The 22,457-nt window shown below is 46.0% G+C and overlaps 1 protein-coding gene across 2 annotated transcripts in view; it reads right to left on the bottom strand.

The window, feature by feature from the left end:
• The window catches only part of NGF (nerve growth factor), a 53,375-nt gene that overhangs the window by 15,206 nt on the left and 15,712 nt on the right, over positions 1-22,457 (bottom strand). Inside the window, exon 1 of one of the 2 annotated variants that reach the window (XM_034990224.1) lies at positions 16,679-16,712. The exons of the other annotated variant lie outside the window; for it this stretch is intronic. The gene's annotated coding sequence lies outside the window, so the exon portion shown is untranslated. Of the gene's footprint in view, positions 1-16,678; positions 16,713-22,457 lie in introns of those variants that run through there. 2 annotated transcript variants of the gene reach the window in all.

Below are 22,457 nucleotides of genomic sequence, written 5' to 3'. Positions count from 1 at the left end.
TTGTTTGTGAGACACACTTGTCCATGAGACACACCATCCATGAGAAACCCACACTCGTCCGTGAGACACACTTGTCCATGAGACACCCACACCTGTCCTTGAGACACACTCGTCGGTGAGTCAGGGCCGTTTCTGTTTGAGCAGCTGGACTTCAGTCTCTGCAAACATTGCTGCACCTCAACCACTCTGCATCCATGAAAACCTGGATCACAGTAGCCAGCACCAAACACATCACAAGGGGAAACTGAGTCCCAAAGATGGGTTGGACACGTTCCCATACCACACCACTCTGGAGTGACAGCTGCCACCGTGTCTCCAGCTCCCTCACTCTTCCGCACTGACGTTTCCTGGCTTGTCTGCTGACTTCACACCCAGAAAATCTGACTCAAGGCATGAAAGAGATAACTCAGCCCAGCTTTGCCCAGGCACGCAGCACATGCAAATCCCAGGTAACCCGAGGCTAAGATAAGAGCTGGAAATGAAGAATTTATTTCCATGTGTGTGTTTGTCAGGGGGCTTTATGCTGTTTTAGCTACTTCCTGTGTACGGCTTTAACTATCCCAGTCCCAAATGGGTTCCTACCACACAGTAACGTATATCCCTGATGGGGGCTGTCAGAACGTCACTGGAGTGGTTAACTATAATGAGGGGTTATTTGACGGGCATTTTTCAGCTTATTTGAAGGAGTTTCATCTAGCTCTTTCGTTATCTTAGGAAAAAGGTCAGGGGAGATGAAAACCTGCTGTCCCTTCGAAAGTTCCTTGATTCTCATATATTTCAGAACATTCCCAATCTTCTAGTGTTTCTTCTTTTAGGTTTTATTTGACCATGACATCATGAACAAAAGAAAAACTCTGCACTTGGTGCAATTCAGTCCAGAGCTAACAAGAGACTCACAGCAGGCATCTGTCTCTGGGGACCCAGAACACCGCGGGTAATTAGAAATTCCAAAGATGAGGGCAGTCAGTTTCACCCACTCCATCACCACACACGTGTATACATGCATGTGCGTGCGTGCATGCACACATGCATGCACACACACACACACAACCAGCCATGCATCCTGCTGTTTCTAAAGAGGTAAATTTAGATGTTTAAGATCTGAAGAACTATAAACTAATTTATTTTAGAATCTCAGTTGTGATTTTACATAATGATAGACTTCAAGAGCTGTAAAGAAAGGGCCACCAGTGATTCTGCAGTCCAGGTGCTTCCCTTCACAAACTGGCCACCTGATACCCTGAGGCCTTGGGTTGGTCGCATTTCAGCCCTACCCCTTATCAGCTGTGTGACCTTTAGCAAGTACCTTAACCTCTCTGTACCTCAGTGTGTCCCCTCAAAAATCACAATAATTCTATTTTCCATATTGGGTCATTGAGAGGATTAGATAGATGAGCATTTAGTCCAGGGCCTGGCACCTAGTTGGTGCTACACAAATATCAGCTATTCTAATGACTCTCATTAAAGACATCCAGCTAGAATCAAGTAGTGAATTACTAGCAGGCTGGGTACAGAACTGAAAGTGATGCCTTGTGTCCATCTCATGTCCCAGTCCGGCTGTCTCTGGCAGGAAGGATCCTGCTGTTTGTCCCAGTCTTGGTTGGAATGGCTGGCCATGCACATGCTCAGTGGCCCCATCTGAGCAAGTGTAAAACGCTCCTTTTGCAGCTGCAAGATGATTATCTGCAATCATTTCCCAACAAAAATGCTGAGTAACGAACTGAAACATTTGTTTTTGGAATGATCCATTTTCTTCAGCCACGTGGCAGTCAGAGGGAGGAAGCTGCTCCAGCTATGACTACAGTTTGGGGAGCACGATGCTCTTTGGCCATCACGAAAACGTGCCAGGCCCCATATAGTTGATAGCATCTTTGCTTAGGGTAATTGCTGCCTTACAGGGAAAGTGAATCACAAGGAGACTACAACACGGAGGTAACCTCGTGGTTAAATTTATGCTCAGGTATCCAAGGGATTTGGGACAAATTTGGGCATCCACTTGATTATTGGCTTCTTGAGGTCTTTGGTGTTTTTCTAACCACAGGCTGTCCCAGAGTAGCCACTTAGTGAATGTTTCTTGAACAGAATGGAAAACTCTTCCCATAGCTGCACCAGTTTATTCAAAGTAAATCATTATTTCCTATTACATTGGGAAATAGCAAGTGGTCCCAATTTATATTCCTGGATAACTGGGTAAGCCCCCCTTTCATTTTGGTGAAACTTCATTGAAGAAGGAGAATGCCCCATTGGTGGGCTGACAGGTGCACTGCTGAGGAGCTAAGTGTCTTAACTCTCCGAGGACCCTCATCCCGCCTCCATTACCAGCGCTAAAAGGCACACACAGGTGATGTGCCAAGCAAACTCCTTATTTCCAGCCTGCTCATTTCTCTTGTCCAGAATTTATTTGGGGAAAGCTATGCTTCAACCCAGCCACTGGTTCTATTGTGCAATCTAGTGGGATGGCAATCACCTCATTGTTTAGTTACAACCCAGGAAAAGATGGAAAAAAGAGAAAAAACCGGAGTACACACATACAGAATGAGGGTGGAGGCTGTGTGATGATAATGAAAACCATTTGTTAGTAGTTCACTCCTTTGTCTGTGATTCCACTGGGTTCCTGGCGCCAGGCCTCTGTCCGTGCAGAGAGCTGTACCTCTTAGGCCTTTTGGGGACTCGTCCACCATGAGTCCCCATGGCGGACGTCTAGTCTGGTCTAGTCTAGAGTGTTGCCCTTTGTCCTCAGGAAGGAGGGCACTTGACTGGCTGTCCCAGCTCCTTCTGGGCCCCAGGCACTAGGCCTGGCTCCAGCTTTCACCTCTGTCCCAGGGTGCCTCCCCAGCCTGTGGAATTGTGCATTAACCTCGGCTGTTTTTAAACTCTGCCTGAGCCAGACTGTGGTCTGCTCTGTACAAGAAGGGCTCTCCTCTGTGCCTGCACTGTGTCCACCTGCAGTCCCGGCTTTCTGTTTAACTGCTTCAACTTTTCCTTCTCTCCACAGACCTCATCTCCATAATCCCAAAATACAGATTCAAACTATTTTTTAGGGTAAAAAAGAAAATAAATAAAAATGGAAAAATAAAACAAATAAAAAAATGTCCCCGCAAAGTCCCAACCTGTAGAACAGTGCGTATCTATCTGCCTCAGCATGTCTGTTTTGCGGGCGCCTGGGTGGCTCAGTTGGTTAAGCATGTCTGTTTTGCTTGCGTTGTCCCCGAGAGAGGAATCATCTCGAAAGACTCGGGCTGCAGTTACAGGCTCGGACGTATGCACTTGGGCCCATTAAGTCATAGTGCCTCATTGCCCATTGCTCTCTGCCCACTTCTCAAACCTGTCACAGCATTTGTCCCAGGCATGTCTCTTATTCAGACCCGTGGAACATGGCAGCATTCTCTCCAACCCACTCCGCTACCACCACCACCATGACCACCGCCTCCTCCATCACCATGACCATCACCACCACTACCAAAGGCTTAAAGGACTTTCTGGAGTCAGGGAAGTCTGGCCAATATACCCCAAGACCTCCCCTTAGGCTGTCAATAGCATCAGCAGAACCAGAAGAGAGCCACGCCTGGGGGTCATCTATTCTCTTCAGAGTAGTTAAATGAATTGTTTAGGTCCATATAACTTCCAGTGGAGTGGTGAATAGAGCTGGGTCTAGAAATCAGTATTCCTGTTCTCCTGTCTATTCCATGATACATTTCCCAGCACCTATTTTGGAAGCTGCTTCCCTCCCCACCCCTTCTTTCTCCTGAGATTTTATTGTTTGTCTTATTGTTGCTGTTATCTTTGTATGGCCAATAATGTAGACGACAACATTATTCAGTTTCGACCTTGATAAAATCACCTCAAAAGAGGAATATCTATGATGGTCCCAAGGACACTGCATACAGACACACACAAATTCAAAGGTAAATAAGGAATTATGTACCTTGGTCCTCCAAAATGAGGCAGGTTCTTCCATTTGCTTGATGCATTGTATTAAGGATAAGTGTACAATTTTTGCCAATATCTTTGAGGATTTCTATTTCTTCACATCTGAAGACAAATGGACTTTGTGTTTAGGCCCCTGCAGGGACAGAAAGCTCTCCCTGACCCCTCCCGTCAACCTCCGGAAGGAGGTACTCCTCTGACTAGTCCGATTCCATAGCAGTGATGGGCTCCCAGTTGTAAGAGGGGAGTCCCCTGAGAGCCCGAGTATGGCTCTCTCCCCATCTTCTGTGCCAGCAGGAGAAGGGGCCCGCCAAGCTGTCCCAGGAGGAGGCTTGGCCAACTCCCTGGCATGCTTTTTCCTCAGCCACAAGGGTGAGTGCACCAACATTGGAAATTTGAGTTTGGGCTTGGGGCAGGGGGAGAAAAGGAAGGGGTGGCATAGAAATACCTCAAGACTCCCCTTAGGCCTCTCCCTTAGGCTGTCTGAGAGGTGTTGATAAAGATAGAATTACCTCTATGTTAGGTGTAAAATTAAATGTAATGTAATATGATGTATTAAAATAAGTACTTCACGCACATGAACTGTGGGTTAGAAGTGAATACACCTACTACCACTAATGATATGGAACATTTATTGTGTATTATGTGCAAGACAGTCTACTGAGGGTTTTCTATAAGTTATCTTTTAAAATACTTATTAGAAATCTCTGAGATCAGTATTATCCCCATTTTACAGATAAGGTAACTTCCACTCAGGATTAGGTGGAAAAGTGCAAGGTGACACTGCTTAGTGGATGGTGTGACGCACAAGAGCCCAGGCCTCTTGCTCTGTGGCACCTTCCTCCACACCAACTCTAGATTGCTCACAAATCTGACCATTCACAGGAGTGAGAGCTTCGCCCTCTGGGTTTTGTATTGAGTGTAGCTATTCCATGACTTCTCACGTATTTTTTATTCCCAAATTTACCTAACTGCTTTTAAAAATCTAGTGCTGACATCTATAATTTTCTAACTATAAAATACCTAAACTTCTCCACTTGTCTGTCAGGAGACTCTCTTTGTTTACAACCTTGAGGGAACCCATAGACCATACTCCCTCCTTGCTGAAATACTCTAACCACCAAGAAATGGACTCTGGAAAGACCCACTGTTCTGACAGAAATGTAGGCACAGGGGTACCTGTGTGGCGCAGTCGGTTAAACATCCAACTCTTGGTTTCAGCTCAGGTCATGATCTCAGGGTCGTGAGATTGTGTCCCCCATCGGGCTCTGTGCTGAGCGTGGAATCTGCTCCAGATTCTCTCTCCCTCTCTCCCTCTGCCCCTACCCCCACTCTCTCTCGCTCTCTCAAAATAAGATAAATCTTTAAAAAAAGAAATGGAGGCACAGAAGCTGGATGCTTAGAATGTGCAGTTGTTTCTTCCTGAGTAATTTATAGACATTGGAATATAGCTATTCCACTTACTTTCATACATTTTCTGGATACGATTTACTCTTAATTGTGAGACCATGAACAAAAGCCACAGGCAAGACAGGAACTACTCACTCTGGGCTGGGATGTGATTCTCTGCTGGTTGGCTTTTTGGGTGTGAAGACCAAGCCAGAGGCTGATGGAGCCAAGTGGAGTCTGTTAATATTTCCATTCATGGACATGCAATAGAAAACCATCTCATACATTTACAGGAAAACATCGAATATAATATCATTGTTGAGCTTAATCAGAACCAGAGTAAAATTCCAGTCACTAAGAATAGAAACTTACCCTAATGATTTCATTTTTAGTCCAAAATATACAGTGTTTTCTCTGCCTGCTCTGTCACTTTCTAAAACAAGAAATTACCAAGCTATGACTTTGGTTTGAGGGATGGGTAGAAAGTAATAAACACTGAACAGAAATGCAAGAGATCGAATATCAAGGGTCCTTGGTGGATGAGCATTCAGAAGTGGATTCAGTCTGTGAATTGTTGACTTTATTTCCCAGAACTGTGTGAATTACTCAATCAGGGTTCAATTGTCCAGGCTTCATGCTCTCAGCAGTGAGGATTTCATACAACAGAAGTCAATCAAAAGGCAAAGAAGAGGAGTTGAGTTACCACCAGTGTTTTTTGATTTTTTTTCTGTTTTCTGTTTTTTTTTTTTTTTTTTTTAGGCAGACATGGTTGTTTTCATTGTTAGCAGGTGAAATTGTTTTTTCCGAGATGAATGAGAAACTCCCATTATGAAAAACAGAATACCTATGAGGAATCATGCTGCTATGTGTGTACCAGATCAGGGGTTTTCATCTGAAGCTCTGGGATGAAAATCTGACGGTCTCTTTAGCCCACTGGCCCACAGCCTCCAGACACCCTCTTTAAAAGTCACAGGGTTTCTGTCTTCTTTTAACTTCTCAAGAATAGCGTGAGCAGGAAAGTGCAAATCACAGGAAGGCTCTTCACCAGTGAGCAATGGCTGTCACCTACAGGCTGACAGTGACATTTTGGCAGACACATCGGAAGGGCACACAGTGGCCATGAATTAAGTGGCTTGGCCCAATCCCCACAGGGCACCATGGGGGATCTGAATAATGCTGGCACCGCGATGGGCCTGGCTCTGGTGCTGGACCTGCTGTTTCCAATTAGGCGCCAGCCTGGGGCCGAGCCCAGGTCAGGCACAGAGGGAGAAAACGCCTTTCTCATTTCCCATCAGCTGGGAGCCTGAGGAGTGTTTGTGGCATGAATAGATGAGTCCTGAACAGATGGTATCAGACCAACCAAACACCTGCAGGACAAACTAAGTGAGCTGGGATTCGCCCTACCCTTAGGAAACCTGATGTCATTATCGAGGGAAACTGAAGAAGCGGAGTGAGAAAGATGGAGCCACAGCTGACCTTTGAACAATGTGGGGGTTAAGGGCGCTGACCCCTCGTGCTGTTGAAGATCCACACGAAATTTCGACTCCTCTAGAACTTAACTACTGATAGCCTACTGTTGACCAGAACCCTTACCAAAAACATAAACAGTAGATTAACACATATCTTGTATATTACATATATCACATACTGTATTCTTACAATAAAGTGAGCTAGAGAAAAGAGAATGTAGTTAAGAAAATCAGAGGGAAGAGAAAATACGTTTACAGTGCTGTATGGTGTTTATTGAGAAAAGTCCATGTATCAGCGGACCTGTGCAGTTCAAAGGTCAACGGTATCATAAGAAGCAATCGAGAAAGGAGGGGAGTGGGCAAAGCAGAAGGAGGGTCAACAGGGAGACGCACAGGGCAAAGGAGAGAGAGAGTAGCCTGGAGAGGACCCAGAGAGAGCAGGCGATGGAAGAAAGAAAGGGATTGACAGAACACGCTGAAGATGGCCTCAGCCTCAGCTGTAGTGAGATGGAAGGAATCCCTGCCCAAATTGCAAACAGACTCACACTCCTCAGCCTAGAGAAAAAGACCAAGAAACAGGTAATCGGAGCCATTTATAATTAGCAAGTCCCCCTCCCCACCAAGAACCCAGATTTCACTAAACTGGCTTCTGGTAACCTTTCAAGATAATCCTGACGATGTTTCAATCAACAGTCCATTAGAATATGATTTTTGCTGGAAAAATTCCAAATTTGAGCCCAAACCCAATGATAACATTGCCTTGGCAGAATGACACAGTGATTTCATTCCATAGGTTAGGATAAGGCCACATCCCAGGGTACACATCTTCAACACAAAATCCTTCATCACAGAGCTGCCGTGCTCCGAGTGCCAGACTGGCCCTTAAAATAAATGAGATTGAATGACCTCACCATTATCAGATTCAGAGAAAATGACTTGGAAGAGAAATTGTGAGGGAAAAGGACAAAAGGACAATATCTGGGGAATTGGGGTTTCCCATTGATGCTTAGATCCAGCTGGAGTTGGTTATAGCATAAACTTTGTTTAATCAAATCCTCTGTCATTAATAAAACCCCAAACCAAATCCAAACACAGATAAATGATGATGTACTTGGATTTCACATTGGCTTGCATCATTGCTTCCCCAGGTGCCATCCATAAATCTGGAATGCGGGCTGCTGGAGCTCAAGCTGCACAGAGACTGGCTTGGGGGTATGCTTCCGCCATCCCGCTGGTTCCCTGCCATTTCCCCACTACCAGGCGCAGGAAGTCCGGGAACGGAGGGGACCCACAGCCCTCCCCTCCTCTGCACGGCAAGCATTAAAGGCAAACCAGGAAGGCGAGGCATCTGGAAACAACTCCAGAACAAAAATGACTGGATGAATTGGAGACATTATAAATTCAGGAAGGCTTTCGAGGGGAGGGAGAGAAGAGCTGCTCTCCATTGTTCCAGGAGACACAGTCAGGATGGACGGGCAGAACTGGAGGAGAAGCAGGTCCTACCTCCACACGAGGATACTCCTGACATCCAGAGAAAGGGATGGGTGGCCCACCGAGCTAGACTCCCCTGTCATGAGCCATGTTCAAGTCAGGCTGAATAACTGTGAAGGCCTCTCCTTACGAAAGCATTAAACCTGTGTGGATTCACAAAGCGATTCAAATGAGTACAAGGAGGGAAGAAGGGAGGAGGAAGGAAACAAGGAGAGAGAATGGATAACAATTTAATAGTGAGGGTGATTCTTCACATCGCTCCACCAGATGAGCACAAGAGATGGAGACCATTCTTCTATCAGCATTAGTTCCCACTGACCTCTTGTTATGTGAGCCTGTGTACGAATTTACCATTGGGCATTTGTATGTTTAAACGGGTTGGCCTCTTTGTAAGCCAACTACTTCACCTGGCGCTCAACTAGAGAAAGAGTGATCTGTTCTCACACGGAGGAAAACTAGCTGGTTGGACTTATTGGGGGCATTATGTTATTCTCCAATGTGGGGTCTTAGTTTTTTTTTTTAAAGATTTCATTAATTTATCTGAGAGAGAGAGAGAGAGAGAGAGAGAGAGAGAGCATGGGCAGGGGGAGAGGGAGAAGCAGACTCTGCACTGAGCCGGGAGCCCGACACGGGGCTCCATCCCAGGACTCTGAGATCATGACCCGAGCTGAAGGCAGTCACCCAACCGACTGAGCCACTCAGGTGCCTTCTTTAGGGGTTTTTGAAGGTCCATCTGGTGACACTTCACAGATCTCTTGCACGCTGACTTTAGAACACAACCCTGGCATGAGAGCAGCCAGGCTCAATGCTGAATGCTAGAGAATGCCTGTTGGCAGGGAGGGCAGAGAGATAGCTTTGAACAGAAGGTGGGTGATGGGGAAGAGGCTTTAGGTGTACTCAAACAATTAGGGTAGCCCCTGAGCCTCCTTCACACTCAGACAAGCCCCCTTCGATATATACTTGAATTACTCATATGTCTTAGTTGAAGTTAGAAACATGTGTAACTGCTCCTTTAGAAAGCCCAGTCTTGTCATTATAATAAAACTAATTTTAAATAGATGTACATATTAAAGACAGACATGGGAAAAACCACTAGAAGGAAATCCAGCACATGTGAGCAGCAGTTAAGTTAAAGGGATTACATGTGATTTTTATTTTTTATACTTTCCTATATTTTCTAAATATTTTGCAGTGAGCTGCTGATTGCTTTTATAATCAGAAGGATGTATTGCAAAATTTTGACAATATTATATTTAAAACTGTACAAATATTCATAGATTTTACCTATGAATCCCACTTTGGAGACTTGATCCTAAGAAAGTGATCCTAAAAGGGAAAAAGCTATATTCGTGGCTTTTTTTCCTAAATGACTTACAACTGCAAAATCAGAAGCCAAGTGTTCTTCAATAATGGGGTAGTTAACTAGTTACATCGTGGATAATCTTTTTCAAGAATTTCTCTGTAGTCATTAGTAATAGGAAAACTATGAGGACAGTAAGAACAGAGGGAGACGCTTGGGTACCTAGTGTGAAATGGGCAGTGGGCGGGGGGTGCAGGTTAGAGAAAGTGATGCTTGAAATCACTGCAGCCAAGGGAAATCACATGTGGACAGACCAGGCCTGGAAGTAAATACATAAAATGAAAAGAGCTGTATTGAGTGTTAGAACTTTGGGTGATCTCCTTCTCTTCTCCCCCATATTGCAAATGGTTTGTAATGTTGTTATAGTGCCTTTATAATGAAAATAAAGTCCATAAACCTTTCCATATGTTCTTTCTGTAAACCCCTCAGGTGTCAGGCAATAGCAGACATGTTCCCATGTTAGGTTGCCACCGTGGTGCCCAGTCTGAGCTTCTTCATTCTGTAGTGGTCCAGTCAGTGTTGCCTTGGGTAGGTGGGCGTCGGGAGCATGCTCAACCCGTGAGCAGCCTCTTTCCTTACTCAAGTTACAGTTTTATCGCGTTGAACAGAGGATAAGAAACGCATGAATGGTTCCGATGTGTGTGGACACACTCCCTATATTTGGCAGTTCTTGGGCATGAATGCAAAGGGTTGAGGACTCAGATTCTCCTTCAGTTATTGTTGACTTAGGCGGTTCCATCCTCTGAGGCTCACATAAGGTTTGGATAAAGTGTCAGCTCCTGATTATCTGTTCTATGGAAGGAAAAAAATGGAAACACACCACCAAGCTATTTGTTGTGCACATCATTTGGTTGTGTTCACCCTAGGCTTTGGGGAAAGAGGAGGAGGAGTGGAGGGGAGTGGCTGGAAGAGGCAAGGGGCTACTAACATTTAATACACGCCTGCCACTTGCTAGGTCTTATACTAGGGGCTTTCCGGTGGCTGCTCACTTACACTCATCAAACAGACAAGGGAACTGAGACTCTGAGAGGTTAGGTAACTTGTACTAAGCCACACAGGCTAGTTCCAAAGCGCTGGGAGCATTAGCTTCCATTCTCTGGGCACATACTAACAGATAATCCACAGATGTAAAAAAAATCTAGAACTGACTTTAACTACCTGGGGTCCTTTTATCATCCATGGTTCTCAAGCAGGGATGGTTTTGACCCGACAACCCCACACCAGGGGCATTTGGCAACACATGGAGGTATTTCTGCATCATAGCAGGGTGTGTGTGGGGGAGGTTGCTATGGCATCTCGTAGGTAGAGACCATGAATGCTGCTACACATCCTATAGCGCACAAGACCACCTACCACAACAAAGAATCATCTGGGCCAAGATGTGTTGAGGTTGAGAATCTGTGCCATATCATAACAGAAGCCAATGTAACTTCTCCCACCTAAATTCACTTCCTAGCTCACTTATGAAATCAAGTTTCTGTGGTTCTGAACAATTCTGAAATACATAAAACATCCGAGGTGCTGTCTGTTGACTGATCCTACAATTAGGAACCACTCAGCATATGCAAATCAAATAAATGTGCATAAAATCTAGATGACAATGCCAAGTTTAAATCTAAAATTTATGAAGGGAATTTACAGTGAAACTGCCAGCAAGAAATTAACAACTCCCCAAGTGTTACCAATTGTGGCTAACCCTAATCTGTGTTAAATTCTACGATGAAGAGCTAAACATTCACTCGAGTCTCAGGATCCCCATATGTAAAATCAGAAACTTGGCTGTTTTCCGATTACAAGGTCAAATCGCTAAATTTTAACACTTAAGATATGTCTATAAGCATATAAGCAGAGAGTAAATTGCTTTAGTTTGCTGTGGCTTGCCTATTTGGAGGAGTAGCACACATTAATTTTGTTACTTCTATGGCATTAAGACAGCTTCTGGAAAACTAGAGCCATGAATTATTCAATATTCTTAAGGTTCACCGTAATTTTCTAGACATAGGGTTGTACAAATATTTGACAAAGACTCTTAGACACTCTGCAAAACTTAAAAGGACTAAGGGATCATCTAGTTTAGTCTTTGTTGTTTGTTTTCATTTGGTTTAGTCTTTAATCAACTAACTAGTGTTCATTGAATAGTAGGTCTACTGTGTCCAATTCCATGCTCAGTACCATAAATACTAGACAAGTATAAAGTATGAGCTTTGCCTTCAAATAATAAACAACATAGGGGGAGATAAGACCAGTGCACAGGACATGTTTAGCGAGTAACTTGGGTTCTAAATTGTGTTGTATAGACTGTCAGCAGCAATGGGGTTCAGAGAAGACTGTATCACAAGAAATTGTTGATGTTTGTTCACATTTATCTTTCCCATTACATTGACAGCTACCAGAGCACAGGGACCTAGATACTTTCTTCTTTGTATCTGTTTCGGTGTCCAGACAGAGCTTGACCTGTAGAATCCATTAAATTAACCTCCACTTAAGAAGCGAATGAATGATCTGAATAAGAAGTGGACCTTGATATCAGCCTTGAAGACACAGGAATGTCCAAACCAGTGTTTCCCACCCCCAGGATGTCCAAAGAGGTTTGATCAAACAAGGCTTCCATGGTCAAATGCATTTCAGAATTGGGTTGGAAAGAGCTTTCTTTATCAAAGTGTTCCGTGTGCCAATATGCACTGGGAATCTCTGGAAGGATTCACTTATGTGAGGTCAAACTTACTTGATCATGGAAGCATACTTTTTGCTGAAGATTTGGTAACATAAATTTGGATCAATATACCAAAAAATTCACTTTGAGAATAGTCTACACTATCCAAAGAAAATGGCTTCTTGAATGGACCAGTACGATGGAGCCTCAAAAATTAGGATCTGGAGATTTTCTAGAGAGAGGAAAAAGGAAGTCCTGTCCCTCTAAGCCAGGCCTGTGTGAAGGGCAGACCAGGATATTTTTTACCTTGCCCTTAAGTAGCTTTTGTAAGTGGCCTCTGCAACCCTGGTTTCTCGAGTCCTGCTTTGGCTTGTTGTTAATGGCTTGAGCCCTGGATGCACATTCTTCAAAAGTTTGGATGAATCTATTCTTAATATTCCCAATGGGCTTGTACTTTTATTTTTTAAATGCCTTCTGCCCTGAACTGCTCAATTGGGCTTGATAAATTCTCAGCAGATTGCTGGCCCCAGAGCCCTAGATGATCTGAAGCAGCTGCTGCTTATTTTTCTATAAATCTGCGCTTGCTTTGATTTCGGTGGGTTTCCTTGCACAGTTTCCAATTATAAGGATCACTTACGGGCACCAATCCACTAAAAAGGTAAAAGCAAAAATATGTAGCATATTAAGTTTCTTTCCTTATTAAAAGCTTTTCCTTTTTTTCCCTTTCGTATACCTTTCAAATGTATAGTTGTTTTTCCTTTTCTCATCAACGTTCGAAACAAGCCTTCCAGATCCCAAAGGCTTTTTATTAAAAGACAAAGCAGTTTAAAAATAATTGATGGCAAACCGGAGGGCTGAGTAACATTCTGCTCCCACCAGGAGAAAACACAAGCAGACAGTGACACATTTTGTGAATTATTTCTATTTAAACATTTGAGCCTGAGGATACAGTTGAGGCAGAGCTAAATCCATTTTTGCAAGTAGCTTTGATTTTAAGATAAATTTCTAAAATGATTCCTAGTACATTGTGTCATGTTCTATCCCAACTTATAATCCTGAATTTTGTTTCTGGATGCCTTCCAAAGGCGCCGGTTGTTGGGAAGGGGCCTCAGCACAGCCTCACCGACATGAGGGCGCCTCCGGGCACGGGTCCTGAGGGTGGCACTGCATTAAGGCCCCGTCCCTTACCCGCAAAGGAACGCACGCGACTTTGGAGCCCAGGAACCGAGTTGTCAGGAGCGGAATAAGACAGGAGCACAAATCCTGGTGCGTCTGACTCACCGAGGTTTGCCTGCATGGTGCGGCGGCCGTGTGGTTTACCCTTCGCCCCCAACACGGACCCCGTGACCCTCGTGGCTCAGGTCTAATCAGCCCCTTTGGTCACATTTGCTTCTGCTGCTTTCCCCAGAGCTTGGCTCTGAATGCGCGGCCCTGGCAAAGGTCGCTGCAGAGAACTGTGCTGTGTCTGCACCTCCCTGTTTTCTCCATCACACAAAGCCCCATTTGTGCCATGCCTTCCCCCCAGAATGGCTGCCCAAGTTCTAATGAAAGGCTGGGACCATCTCTCAGGAAAACGAACAAAGCCTTTGGGCAAAATGCCTCTTGTAGATGATACGAACTGGCTTGAAGTCACATAATTTGTGGCTAGTGGTTGGCAATTGTTCAATTACAAACGTGTAACGAGCACCTGTTCCATGAAGATGCGCCACACTCAGAACTACAGGAATTACAGAGGGGAATAAGGCTGGTCTAGTCGGGGTAGTAAGAGATGTATACAAACAACTAAACAGAAACACAGAATGGAGGTATACTGTCGATTCACTTATGCAGCAAATATATAATGAGCACCTATTATGTGGCAAGGCACTGCTCTGGATATGCTGATACAGTAGTGAACAGAGTGGAAAAGTTCTCTGCTCCCAGGGAGCTTAAATTCTAGTAGGGTTAGACAGAGAACTAAGAAAAAAATAGTCAAGAAAATGTCAGTTGGTGGTAAGAGGTGGAAAAAACAAAGCTTGGTAAGGCTTGGGAATTATAAGTCAGGGAAGTGCTAGTTTGGTCAGCGGAAGGTCTTTCTGATGAGGGCTTTGTCTTACAAAGAGACCTGCATGAGGTATGGGAGAGAACTATGAAGAAATGTGGGAAGAACATTCTAGGTAGAGAGGATGGCCAGTGTAAAGGTCCTGAGGCAGGAGCGTGCTTGGCAGAAAACAGCAAACATGCTAGGGCAGAGTGCTTGCCCAGGAGAGTGCAGAGGATGGCCAGCTTTCCTAGAAATTTATGGACACTGGTGAGGCTTTGGACTTCATTCTAAAGGAAAAAGGAAGTCATTAGGAGGGTTTGAGCAGGAAAGCGACACGAGCTGATACATTTTTAAAGGAGCACTCTGGCTGAGCCTGCGCCGTGGAGAGCAAGAGCAGAAGCTTGGGAAGACTGCTCAGGTGGCGCCTGTCATAATCTGGGCGAGAGGTGGTGATGGTCAGGGCTAGGACAGCAATGTAGGGGAGACGAGAGGACACTGTGAGCGACATATGTGGAAGGAGAGTGGCAGATAAATTCCCTACTGGACTGTGAGGTGGAGGAGAATCAGGATGGCCCCAAGATTTTAGCTTCCAGCTGGGTGGAGAACACTGGGGAAGGGGCAGGTTTCAGGGGTAGAATCAAAAGTTTAGGTTTGGACATGTTAACTTTGAGATGCCTATGGGACATACAAGTAGAAAGTCTGAGTAGGCAGCTGACATAGAAATCTGGAGTTAAAGGAAGAGGTCAAGTGCTGTAAGTATACATTTTGGAAATATCTAGCTTTGGAACTTGTCTGGGCTAAGGAGCCTGGAGAACTAGTGCACTGAGGTTTATTATGTGACTTGACTTCTGACCTTCAATTTTCTGTAGAGGAAATTAAACAAGTCTCCCCTCTCTGAGATCCCCCTCACCCCCTGCTGTGCCTTCCCTGGTTAAGTCTCTGGAAGCTTCCTGAAAGCAGAGACTGTCTTACTTAGCTTCCTCTCCCTTACACTGCGGAGCATGTACTTGGCACATCAGAGGTCAAAAACCATTGTTGAATTGGATTAGCAAACCATTTACCAAGTACCTACTATATGCCCAGGGCTGAGCCTCCTACTGTGTGATATTATTAGTAGTAGTACCCTCTACGATCAGAGGGTAGAGAACCTGAGAGATCATCTGTCACAGTGAGAGATGCACCAATAGTCAGGGCCCCAGGGTCCAGTCTTGTCTCTGTTACTCTGTGATGTCAGGTAAGTCATCCCACCTCTGGGCTCAGCTTCTTCATCTGTCAAATGATCTGGGCTGATCATCTCTAAGATTCCTTGTGGGGCTAAATTCCAGCCTCACCAAATTAAGCATTACATGGAGGCTTGGGGGCTTGAGCTGGGCCCTGGACATTTGTTTCACACTCACATCTATTTCAAATGAGACAAATTCAGAAGAGAAGACACTCGATATCTGCTCTTTTGCACACTTATTTTTTACAGCTCTCGGTGTCATCTTTAAAAGAAAAGGAGGGGCACCTGGGTGGCTCAGTCGTTAAGTGTCTGCCTTCGGCTCAGGTCACGATCCCAGGGTCCTGGGATCGAGCCCCGCATCGGGCTCCCTGCTCAGCGGGAAGCCTGCTTCTCCCTCTCCCACGCCCCCTGCTTGTGTTCCCTCTCTCTCTGTGTCTCTCTTTGTCAAATAAATAAAAATAAAATCTTTAAAAAAAATAAATAAAAAAAAAATAAAATAAAAGGAAAGTGAAATATGTGTATTCATTTCATTCAAACGAATATAGTTCATTTTCATATATATGGCTAACAATAGCTGAAATTTATCAAATAGCTGTGGTATATGCTGTGGATTGTAAATACTTGAAATAGACAATCTCACTTAATGCTCATAATAGTGCTGTGGGGGCAGTTGTCTGCTTTGCGCACAGAGGAGGAAACTGAGGCTGCGTATATACTATATATTTGCTAAGGCAAACCCCAAAAATCAACCAGCTAACCAACAAACTCACACCAACTTAATGTTCTACCCAGATTACATAATTTTAACCTTGAAAATCTCAAAGAAAGTCAATATGACTTAGATTTAAACTTTAAAGCAATTGAAATAGTTTATTAACTAGCTAGGATTTTAAGATAAATTTACCTTGAAGGATATTGCATTTAGAGGAAACGATTTCCTCAGAACCTCAGGACACCTTGGAAAATTCTTTGGGGATTGAGTGGAATTTTCTCAAACAAGTATGCACAACTCCAGATATGCCATCTTGTTTTTGTTCTAATCCCACCTAGTCAGAGATAACTAATATTAACATTTAGAGCACTTCCTTCTAGAATTGTCTGTGGTATTCAAATTTTTTGTACACTTTTAGCTACCTAGAAGTACCTTTTTTCAACCCAGGCTTGTGCCCTCAGAGTGTGTGACAGAGAAGAGAAGGCCTTTCTCTCTTGCCCAGTTGGTAAAAACGGAGTTTCACATGGCAGTGAGGAGAGGGAGTCATGGCTCTTGTAATTTTCCAACATGATGGCGCTTGCGTGGAGTCACCATCTGTTTGTAGGGCAGCTCTGAGGGCTGGACATCTGATTTCAATAAGCCTGGAGAGTGGTTCCATCCTTCAGCACATTAGTAGGCAGGCACATCTGCTCTATTTCCACACTCCAGAAGCCAACGGAAAGTTGGTCTCGTGGAGCCTGTGGTCCGGCTTGACAAGAGAAGACAGTAGTTGCTGTTGGATCTGGTCCAATCCCTATGGAGGTCAGGCTTTGACCCAGGGCCTTTTGGAGCTAAGAGGCCAGGCTAGTATTGTTCTTTATCATTAGTTGTGTTGTCTCAATTAGAAAAAAAATCTATGAAGTCTGGATGCAGAATTCTCAAGTCTGGAATTCCTCCCACGTATGGAAAACAAGACTCACTCAAGGAAACAATGTCACTGTGTTTGTCACCCACATCCTTTGGGATCTGACCACGGAGAATAATTTGCGCTGTATCTGAGCACTCTTCACCTGGGACTGTCAAGGAGCTGCCACCCAGCGGAGCCCATCAGGAGACCCCAGTCAGGGGACTCTGTGGCTGCAGAGCCAACCCTTGGCGCTCGCTGTATGACTGGAAATGCATCCGTGCCACTGGCAGGAGCCCCGTGTTCTCTGTGATCTCGGGATAATTATCAGCAATAAGATGTTTTATTTAACAATATTGAGACAATGAACATAATAACATCAACACGTTAATTACTTCAATGTTAATAAGGGGAGCCCCCCTTCATCTTCAGACAGCATGCATTTCGGTGGAGTAAACGGATAAGCCTGTACCAGCTCCAGGAGTCAGTAAGTGGGCAACACTGGTCCTCACCTTTCCCTCCCACAAAGGGGGGCTTCTCCCCTGTCCCCCACGGCAGCTGCCTTCTCTCCTCTCTGGGCTTTCCATCCTCTCTGGAGGCCCAGGATCATGGTGCAGCTGGGCCATAGGCAGCCTTTGTGTGAATTGCAGAGGGTGCCCTTTGCTCAGGAAGATGCAGCCCCATGCCAGTGGGATGGCTGCGTAAGCAGAGTCCCCACTCAGCCCCGTGGCTAGACACCTCACACGGGGCACACCTGCACAACCACACCAGAGACTGCCCACAGCCCCTCCACCGATGACTTGCCCAGGGTCCACTGTGGATGTTCTCACTGACTCACAGCACCCGGGCCAGGACACTCAGATTACTGCACATTGCCAGAAGGGCTGGTAGACACCCTGGGGACCCAAGGCAGTGTCAGGAAAGGCACAGGGAGGGGGATGTAGGTTCTCTGCAGGGCAAGAAGTCCACGTCCACCCCCCTTTCCTGCATTATTGGGGGCGGCTCATTGGTGCCAACCTCCTTCCCCACCACTTCTGTGATCTCTGGCCACCCTCTCCTTCGTGCTCTCCTTTGTACTCTGAACACACAGCACTGACCTACGCGACGGCTCCAGGAGCAGCACCTCCTCCCCACCCCGGCAGCCCCCCTGCTGGCCTCCCACCCACACCCGCTCTGGCAGGCCTCTCTCCCTCGGTTTATCCCCTGCCACCCTCAGCGTGCAGCCTGAGGATCCAGAAGTGAATCCGACACTAGGTGTTAGAAGCTGGTAATGCTGCCCTGATCACTTTTGGTTTTGCTATTAACGGAAGCCTCCTGGAGACTCACTGTCAACCCAAGTGGTGGTGCCTGAAGTGGGGCTAGGGGCAGATAATGTTGGGTGGCTTCCCAGGACCCCCTGAATCATGCATGTTCATGCCCGGCTTTCACAGCGAATCCTCGCTGGGAGGCTTCCTGGTGTCACCCAGCTTTCAAATCAGATTGGAGGTCCAGGCAGTACGACTGAACTTCCATAGCACAGGGGGTGCTGCCCCAGTGGGGGCCAACTGTGGTAGCCACTGGGTCCTGCCCAGGAACTGGAAGGGAGCAGCCAGAAAGCGATTCTCTCCGTCTCCAGTGCCCAGCTTCTTTTCCCAACCAGACCCCATGGCTGGTCTCTTCCTTTGGGATTCTCCATCTCACAGCCCTGCCTGCCTTCCTCACGTGCACCTGCACCACCAGCCACAGCCTCTGGCTGCTCCCCCTGTTCTGCATGCACAACAGACATCACGCGCGTGCGCGTGCGCGCACACACACACACACGTGCACTCGTGCCCTGGAAACAAAGGTGTTTCCCCTGCAAATCCTGTCTCCGGGATGCCCGCCCATCCTTGCTTCCTGCCAGTCTTTGTAAGGACTCAGAACTCACTTTTTCTTCCGGCAACTCTCCTCAGAGAATTGGCAGGGGGGCTGCAATGGGAGCAGCATCGGTTGTTTTAGAAACTTGACTAAGTCATATATATGGTGAACTCTGACCTCCACTCACTCAGTGGCGCCATCCCTGAATCCCCTTCAGCCCCTGGTTCTTGTGTCCTGAGCAGCCCAAGTTATGTTAAGGAAGAACAATGTCAGCCCAGCAGCCTCAGCCAGGCTCCGAATTCCTGAGGGGTCAAAGCCTGACTTGAAATCTGCCCAGCCAAGTGTCTCATACAGTGCTGGGCCGGCGTGGGTGGTTGATAAAATATCATTAGATGGCAGGGGGGTGACGACGACCACAAGAATGGGCTCTTTCTTGCTTGCTACTTGCTTGCTATTAACTTGCTGGGATGTCCTGGATCCCAGGAGAAGCCAGATGGCCCAGGGTCTGAAGTAAACAGCCCTAACCGGGAATAGGCTCTTTGCGGAGTTTCTCAGGAAGGGGATCAGGAATTTTGCTAAAAGGGCAGGGTCTGTGCTACCCACAGCTAGGAAGCAGGCAGAACATATAGAGCCCATGGTGTGTCGGTAAAATCGGCTCTCCAAGGGGAGAGGAGTCCTGATTTGTAGCCCTGCTGCTTTCTATGGTGTGAATACTCCCACCACAGAAAACCGGAAACTACCAGCGTGACCTCACTGAGTGTGAGCCAGGAAGAGAAGCTTACTGGGGAGCAAGTGTGAGCCTGTTGTGAGCCAGCCCCAGCCACACCAGTGATCGAAGCATTTTCCTGGACAGGGAAAGAGGACTGTCCTTTATCTTGGGCGCATCTTCCCTTCTCCCCCTGCCTACTTTGCAGATCTCAAACGAATCTCAAATGCCTTCCTGCAGGAATCCTTCCTGCCCTGCTAAGGTACCTTCTCTAATGGCATGTGAATCTCTTACCAGAGTAGAAACTCCCATTCCTTTGTGTGACTGTTGACCACTGTCCTCCTGGCTAGTCTATGAGCCCTGCGAGGGAGGGAACTATGTGCAATTGTTGTGCCCCCTTGGATCACTGGTGCCCAGCGCAGCGCCTGGCACAAAGTTAGTGCTTAATAAACAGCTGGGGACGAATGAAAGATAGAAATGAGCTGAGGCCTGACCTAGGCTTCGCTCAAAGCACTGTGATCTTACACTAGGCATTTCATCCTCTAGCCTTTTGGGTTTCTTTCCTCCTTTTTTTTCCCCATTCATATATATATCACATACAACGTATATCACATATTTCATAGATATGAAATATTGATATATTTAGTATGTGATATATATAGGATATATAGGATATCTGTTATATATATATACAAAGTTACATACAAAGTTATATACAAAGACTGCAAGACTTTTATTTTTTTTTAATTTTTTAAAGATTTTTATTTATTTATTGAGAGAGAGAGAGAATGATAGAGAGAGAGCATGAGAGGGAGGAGGGTCAGAGGGAGAAGCAGGCTCCCCGCTGAGCAGGGAGCCCGATGCGGGACTCGATCCCAGGGCTCCAGGATCATGACCTGAGCTGAAGGCAGACACTTAACCAACTGAGCCACCCAGGCGCCCCAAGACTGAGTGCAATTTTCAAATGTTTGCAGCCATCTCAGCGATGGGTCCACTTTTTTGTGTGCTGTGTGTGTGATGTATGTATGTGTCTATGTGTTCACGTGTGTGTGTGCATGCCTGCATGTGTCTGAGAGAGAGAGAGAGAGAGAGAGGAAGGGAAGAAGAAAATCTTTTTTTTTTTTTTTTAAAGATTTTATTTATTTATTTGACAGCGAGAGAGGGAACACAAGCAGGGGGAATGGGAGAGGGAGAAGAAGACTCCCCGCTGAGCAGGGAGCCCGATGTGGGGCTCGATCCCAGGACCCTGGGATCATGACCTGAGCCGAAGGCAGATGCTTAACGACTGAGCCACCCAGGCGCTCAAGAAGAAAATCTTATAATGAAATATTTTTGTTTCCTTTTCATGTCCAAGGCCACTGCGTCATAGAAGAATCCATCTGACAGCCAGCCCTGTGGTATTAGATTCATCTCTGTCATTCTTTTACCAAAAGGCTAAAAGCTTCCTTGGAATTAAAAGGGAACTAAGAAGTGCCAATCAACTCATAAGCGCCTGTGGGCAGGACTCAGTCATAAGTGTCCCTGCTGCCCACAAAAGCCCAGAACAGCGCGGTGCACACAGCGAGAGCTCAGGGACGGACACCTGCTGAACACTTAGCTTCAAGATAGACCTCACCTTGGTAGTAAGAATTAGTCTTCATTACCAATTTTGGTGGGAACAAAATTCCCTCCATGTTGACATGTTTGCTTAGGGACACGTGGATAGAAACATTTTCAGAACATTTTACTAGTTTTGGCAGTTTTGATCATAAATGAGACAACTTACAATTTACTTCTCCCCAGAGTCGAAGACACATAGAAGACACTTGTCTCCGGGATTTCTTTTCTGCCCAGATCCAGCACATTCTGGCAAAGCCAATGGCAAAAGCTAAGTTCAGGGCCACTTTTCCCTTTGCTGGTTGCTGAATACATTCATTTCAGGGGCCAAGCCTCCCTTCCTTTTGTGCCCATCCCAGGAATGAGAGATGAGAGCCAGGTAGGACCACCTCCAGGCCCCTGGTAGGAATGGAAGGGGGCTGTTCTCCGTCTGTGCCTAGTGTGACATTGCCTTTACACGGGACAAAGCCACGTGGAGGCAGTGAGGAGTGGATCCCGGAAATCTGTGGGAATGATTTTTAGCTGGCTGCAAATGCCCTGTGGCAGGAACAGACCCTGAGAAGTGGGGAGAGCTGTCCCAGCCTAAATTCTGGAATGGGGCTTAGGAACCCAGGTTGTTCCTGTGTATAGAAGCTGGACCTGAGGACAAGGTTGGTGGAGGAACTAGTATGGGGAAAACGGGTTGTGATTATGATAACAGCGCTGAACTCTTTTTTTTTTTTAAAGATTTTATTTATTTATTTGAGAGAGAGAGTGAGAGAGAGAGAGAGAGCACAAGAGGGGGGAGCAGGAGAGGGAGAAGCAGGCTCCCTGCCAAGCAGGGAGCCCGATGCGGGACTCGATCCAGGGACTCGATCCAGGGACTCCAGGATCATGACCTGAGCCGAAGGCAGTCGCTTAACCAACTGAGCCACCCAGGTGCCCAACAGCGCTGAACTCTTTGAGGCTTATGTGCCAGGTGCTCTGTTAGCCACTTTGTAAGCATTACTACCTCCATCTTACAGATGGTTTTCCTGAGGCTCACACTACAAATGACTGGTAAATCACAGTGACACCATGACACTGACCTTCTGTCTTCCTTGTCTAGGGATTTAAACTCCATTCCCTCTCTCTCTCACTGTACAAAGACCTTAAGTTCTAAAATATTTCCATGACCGATACCTGAAATTTAACTTGCCAAGATTTTAATA

Source organism: Mirounga leonina, unplaced genomic scaffold (assembly GCF_011800145.1).
Source record: "Mirounga leonina isolate KUSES-001 unplaced genomic scaffold, KU_Mleo_1.0 Mir_507, whole genome shotgun sequence".
NCBI lineage: Eukaryota > Metazoa > Chordata > Mammalia > Carnivora > Phocidae > Mirounga > Mirounga leonina.
This window is presented reverse-complemented; position numbering and strand designations above follow the sequence as displayed.